At 58.6% G+C, this 6,323-nt stretch overlaps 1 protein-coding gene across 1 annotated transcript in view; it reads right to left on the bottom strand.

Annotated features, from left to right (window-relative positions):
- MORN1 (MORN repeat containing 1) overlaps positions 1–6,323 on the bottom strand; it is a 49,751-nt gene that overhangs the window by 13,969 nt on the left and 29,459 nt on the right. The gene's annotated exons all lie outside the window — the stretch shown is intronic.

The following is a 6,323-nucleotide window of genomic DNA, read 5'->3' as shown; positions in this document are numbered from 1 at the left end:
CTTCACCCTGGCTTCCTCCAGCCCCTCCCCCAGGAGTCCTAAGGTCTGACGGCCATAGGGAGTGCTTCTACCCCTCCCCTTCCCCGTGTCTCTTCTGCCTGCAGAGGCCCCTGCGGTGTGGTGCTGTGCAGGGCCACCCCAAGACTGTCCCAAACAGACGCACATCAATCAGGCTTGCTCTCATATGGGGATGGACTCAGGGCTCTTCTGACCACCCTCTGCCCCAAGGGCCCTGCCCACGTGTACACAAGTCGGGAGGGGCCAAGGGGAGGTGGCTGGACACTCCTGCCAGCCGACTCTGCAGGGTGAACCCTTCATTGGCCCCCTCGGTGGGGGTCTGAGTGAGTGGAGGGGTGTCTCTTCATCGGCCCCCTCGGCGGGGGCGGGGGGTCTGAGCAAGTGAAGGGGTCTCTCCTCCATACCCTGGATGGGACCCTGGGGTGCAGGCATTAACACCCCTTCCCTGGAGCCTAGCTTCTGCAGGGAGAGGTGGAGATGGACCCCAGAAGTATTTCCAAATTACAGGTGGGGAATTATTTCTCTCGGCGGGGTCTTAATCTCATTGTTACAGCGCATTATAAAAGCAGAGTCTTTGCTCCCGCAAGGACGTCCTCTATGCACGCTGTCTCCTGTCAGCTCAGCTGCCCGGGCACTGTGGATGTCCTGGGCAGCGAAAGGAACGCGCTGCTGACGGAATCGTTTCCAGCTCTTAACGCACCACGGCTTCCGTGCGGCTTCGTGGGAGCTAACGTCTCCCACCTCTGGACAGTAAAGACCCACTCTGTGTCCTCTGCCAAGGTGACCGGCTAGTGGGCCCCAGACAGAGCTGGGCTTGCTGAGGCCATGGTTTCTCCTGGGCAGCAACCAGACCTAGGCCCACAAAGCACCATATTGGGGGGCTGGGGACTAGGGGCCTGTGTGGAAACGAGCTGGTGTGCAAGTCCATGCACATCCACACTAACCCCAAGCTGCCGCCCCCCGGCTCTGGGCACCAACGGGGCTGCTGGAAGAGGCCGGTCAGTCCTCCAGACCCTGCAGGCCGCCCGGAGCACAGGTGCTCCTGTGTCCTCCCCGCGAGTGAAGAGGGACTGAGGAAGCGAGGCTGGACCGTGGAGTGAGACCCCAGTGCTCTGGGTGCGCACACGACCCTGAAACCACGCAGGCGGACGTGACCAGGAGGGGACGCCGAGACCCTGACAGCGGCTCAGGACGCCTCCACCTAAGCTACGAGGGTGGGCACCCTGACCCCCAGGACGCCTGCTTACCATCCAGGGACAGAAGAGGAAGGGCTCCAAGACCCCTTTGTTGAGTGACAGAACCTGGCGCTGTCCAGCTGAAACCCCATAGGTAGCTCTACCTGCAGTCCTAGGAGGGAACCTTCTAGATTCGGGGACATATGGACCCTAGCCTGGGGCTGGGGGCTGTGATCCTGGACACAGGAGACAGGGGAGGGGTGTCCATCCGCACAGACACGCACTGCCTGTGCTAGACACCTGGCCACTTCTAGCCACCTCCGCTCACCAGTCTCATACTTCTCAGGGGGACCCCCCTAGCTGCCCACTGCCCTCCCTGGTGATAGCCACCCCGCCGAGCCTTTCAGTTCCAGGCTCTGGATGTTCAGTTCACCCCTCATGCTCCAGCGCATGGATCCATCTCTGCCTGTACCCTGAGCACGAGCTGGTCCTATCCTCGCTCATGGCTGAGCCGTGCTGAGCCCTCTGGTCCTTGGTGCTGCTGGCCTCTGCCCATACCTCCCAATCAGGTCCCTGCTATGGGCGTGATGACCCCTCCTGACCCTGTCTGCCCTGTGACCAACCTGGTCCCGAGAGTTTGAACTACACATAGGAGAAGTGGGTGCCCCACGGGAGGGAAGACCCCACTTCTGACAACAGACTCGGCCTCAGAGACCCTGCCAGGCCCCTGGCTGCCCACTGCCTTCCCTGGTGGGCACAGGCTAGCCGTTCTCCTGGCTGAGTGTGTGTGGGCCAAGTGGCCACTTCAAGTGTACCCAAGTCCTGAGGATGCTGCAGGAGAGGGAGGGAGCCCCTACCCCTCGTGTCCTGAAAGGGTCATCACTCCTGGGCGAGGGTCCTGCCTGGGCCTCCAGGGCCCTTGGGGCGGCTCCTGGTGCGTTTCTGCAGCCTCCCCAGCCAGGTGGCCCTGCGAGCAGATTCGCGACTCCAGCTCTCTGGGGTGACTTCCGAACCTTTCTGTCGATTTTAATTACATCAATTACGGCTTTATCAGCAAAATAAAGGTCACTGTGCTGCCTCCAGGGAGCAGGAGGCCGAGCTGGCCAGGGAGAGCGGGCAGCTTGACCTCTCCGGGAGGGAAATGCCAATTAATTATCTTTTTACAGCCGACTCAATTAGACTCCCTAATCACCTGTGTAGGACACAGAGAAGGCGCAGAGACCTCGGGAATAAGTGCCGCTGCTGTGGGCCCGGGTCTCTGGGGCAGCTGGCTCCAGGCAGGACGTTTCCTCTCTAGCAAGACTTGAGCCCCTAGGAGGTTATCAGCCTGAAGAGGACAAGCTGGCCCATCTGTTGGTGGCCAGACACACCATGCCAGTCTCAGGGTAGACTCCATCAGCAAGGGGCTGGCTGGTTACAGAGATGGACACGCGGGCAGCCAGCAGCCGGCAGCAGGGGAAGCAGGGAGGTCCATGCGGGAAGGACACCTGGGGCCCTGGGTCTTGATGGCCAAGGGCAGGGGAGGCAGCCTGAGGGCTGGGGGGTCTCCCTGCCCTTCTCCAGCTGCCCAGGACCTGGGCGACAGCTCCCTCTGAGTTGTGTGCCAGCCCTCTGGGCCCCGTTTGTCCCTGGGCACACACAACTCTGCTGGGGCCTGGGATCTGGCCTGGAGGGGCTGCCTTCAGCCGGTCAGCTGCCTCCCCACCTGGCACAGGTGTGCACACACACGTACATGCGCACACACAAGTCCCGACTCTCACACTCCCTTGCCCAAGAGGCCTCCAGCCCCAGGGCCACTACCCTGTGACCCTCTCCATGGGCTGCCTGATGCCAACCTGTGGATGTGGTTGAGGGTGCCGACCTCACCCCCGAACAACGGAGCTGCCCCCACAGACCAGGCCTCTGTCCTGTCGGTGGTGTTTGCCTGGGAGGGTTTCCTAACATCTGTCAAAAACCTCTTGAGCGACCCTTCCCCACAAGGCCCCTCCTCAGCCCTGCCGTGGCTCCTGGGGAAAGGGGAGGGGGAGGAAAGAGGAAGTGCCACCCCCCACAGTCACTGGAAACAGTCCAGGCTCCTCCATGTACATTCAGTGAACCAGCTGGAGGGAGCAACCTGGATGTCTGGGTGAGCTCCCCCAACACCCGTCCTAGCGGCCACATCCTGCAGAGCCGGCTGGACTTCACTTCCCACGCGGTAGGCCCGAGGGCTGGGGCTCCCCCTGCAGTGGACCCATGCTCCTGTCCAGGGAGACGACAGGAGAGAAACACTGGAGTCAGGGATGAGCAGCTCTGAGCCGCTGACATCTGACAGGTCAGTCTGTCCTGTTGGCTGAGGGGGTGAGCAGTGTGGCTGGGAGAGTCAAGTGCACCCTGAGCCCCCCAGGTGATCAGAAGTGGAGCAGGGACCCCTAGCCCCTCTCAGTCCTGTCCTCCTGACCTTGGAGCCAGGAGTCAATTCTGGTGCCTGTGAACCACTTGGTACCAGGAGATGGTTCAGGACAGGAGGAAGTAAGAAAGGCCGTGGGTCTTGGTCGTTTGAGGCCACAACTGCCTCAGAACCCTGCAGGTGGGTCCGTGTGGCAGGGACCAGAGTGGATGGGCTACTGTGCCCCAATCATGGCTGACATCCACCCAGAGTCCTGCTTTCTGACCCCACCTGGCACCCCCTGGGCCACACATCCTCTCTAAGGTTAGGCTGTGAGCATCCTTCACCAAGTGGGGATTGTTTCTGTACAGAAAACAAAGCCAGAGCCTCATCCATTTCCTCCTGGCTCCTCCCCATCTCCCAGGGTCCCCGTCTACCTGGGCCTTTCTCCAGTTTCGCTGTTGCTCACCTCCACTGGCTCCTCCAACCCCAAACATGCTCCTCCCTAGACCTCCTTCCACACCTTGTTTGGATGCTGATACCCTGAGGAGTGAAGCCTGCTTCTCCTGGACAGTCCCTCCTGGCTCTTACGGCCTCCGTTCTTAGGCGTCCTTAGGACCAGCTCTGCCTGCTGCATTGTCCTCACCACTCTACCACCATCATCCCCATCACCGTCTTCATCAACACCATCATCATCCTCATCACCACCACTTCACCATCTTCATCACCATCACCACCATCATATCATCACCATTACCATCATCATCATCATCGTTACCACCACCATGACTGTCCTCACCTCCACGGTAGGGTCACTCTGCACTCTCCAGGGGCCAGGTCCTTTGCTAAGCTCTTCCCAGGTGGTTTGCACACATGGAACCCTCACCTCAGCCCAGAAGAGACACCATCGTCTCCCTGTTTAGAGAGCAGGAAACTGAGGACAGCCAGCCCTGGTCAAGGTGCCTACTGCTCTGCTGGTGCCACCAGGGTGGAGGCAGGTGCACAGAGCTTGTCTTTGAAGAGCCCTGGCTGGGCCTGCATTCCCTCAGGAGCCCCTGCAAGGGCGCCCCCTCCATCTTGGTTGTACTTGTCCCGGCTGCCTGCACCTGGGGTGGAGACATGGGCCCAAGCTCAGTCCCAGAAATGAATCCTCCGCGTGGGGAACACAGAGCCTTATCTGTAACTGGGCCCTCTTCCCAGCTGGGGGACTCAGCTTATTTTTTTTAATAAGAGATTTTCAAACTCAAGAATTTCCAGGCCAGCCAGGGGACGGTAACCTGGCCTGGCCTGGCCTGGCCTGGGAGGGGTGGGCATGTGGAACCTCCAGTTCCCCTGGTGGGTGGCTGCAGATCATATACAGCCTTGACATACTCCTTTCCCAATTTTCAACCAGTCTGTTCCATGTCTGGTTATAACTTTGCTTCTTGACCCACATATGGGTTTCTCAGAAAACAGGTAAGGTGGTCTGGTACTCTCATCTCTAAGAATTTTCCAGTTTGCTGTGATCCACACAATCAAAGGCTTTAATGTAGTCAATGAAGCAGATGTTTTTCTGGAACTCCCTTGCTTTTTCCATAATCCAGTGAATGTTGGCAATTTGATCTCTAGTTCCTCTGCCTTTACTTAATCTAGCTTGCACATCTGGAAATTCTTGGTTCATGTACTGTTGAAGCCTAGCTTGAAGGATTTTGAGCATAACCTTGCTAGCATGTGAAATGAGTGCAATTGTATGGTAGTTTGAACATTCTTTGGCATTGCCCTTCTTTGGGACTGGAATGAAAACCGACCTTTTCCAGTCTTGTGGCCACTTCTGAGTTTTCCAAATTTGCTGGCATATCGAGTGCAGCACTGCAGCAGCTCCTGGAGGTTCCCATTAGCCCACAGGTTCCCATCCGTTCCCCAGTCCTCAGCCAGAGACTGAAAGGAAGCCAATGGCCCCCGGGTGTTCCCCGTGTGTTCACTTCGTGCAGGTGGCTCGCTAAGCAGCAGCCTCGCCCTGGGTGGAGGAGGAGTGGGGGTGGGGTGGGGCCCAGACCCCAGGAGTGGCCCAAGGACGCTTGCCCGAGGTCTCTCCTATAGAGATGTGTCCTTTTACATGCTGGGAACTTGCCATTTCTGAAGCTTTGATGACACTTTGATGACAACTGTCCTGGGGGTCTCAGATGGCCCTGGTCAGAGGCCTCAGGGGCCATGAAGGGGCCTGAAGCAGGGCAACTGCCAGCTGCTTTCCACCATGAGGGTCACTGCGGGGAGCAGTCAGCAGGCAGGGAGGCTGGGTGGCTGCCGGGGAGGCCTGGGGTCTCCAGGGGCAGAAGCTTGTCTTTCTGAGTGATTGAGTCAGCCTCGGACTAGGTGGGGAACTCACATGCTTCTGTTCTTCCAGAAAAGAGTGGAGGGCTGTTTGTCGCTGTCTCTAGGAGACCATCAGGGCAAAGCTTGTGGATGGCATGTGGGGCCTGGTCATGCTGTCTCTGCCTCCAGCCCCCTCCTGCACAGGGCAGGGCTGGCACAAGACCCTAGGCTCCGAGGAAGGAAGGAATGGAGTCAGCAAACTGCCTTTAAAGAGAAAAAGTGGGGCTTCCCTGGTGGCCCAGCGGTTAAGAATCTGCCTTCCAATGCAGGGGACACAGGTTTGATCCTTCGTCAGGGAACTAAGATTTACATGCCATGGGACAAGTAAGCATGTGGGCCACAACTACTGAGCCCACACTCTAAAACCTACATACCACAACTAGAGAGACAGCTGTGCTCCACAGGAAAGACCC

This window comes from Bison bison, unplaced genomic scaffold (genome assembly GCF_000754665.1).
Source record: "Bison bison bison isolate TAMUID 2011002044 unplaced genomic scaffold, Bison_UMD1.0 scf7180017864289, whole genome shotgun sequence".
In the NCBI taxonomy this organism is placed as follows: domain Eukaryota; kingdom Metazoa; phylum Chordata; class Mammalia; order Artiodactyla; family Bovidae; genus Bison; species Bison bison.
The sequence above is the reverse complement of the archived record's forward strand: the minus strand, read 5'-3'. Positions and strand labels throughout refer to the sequence as shown.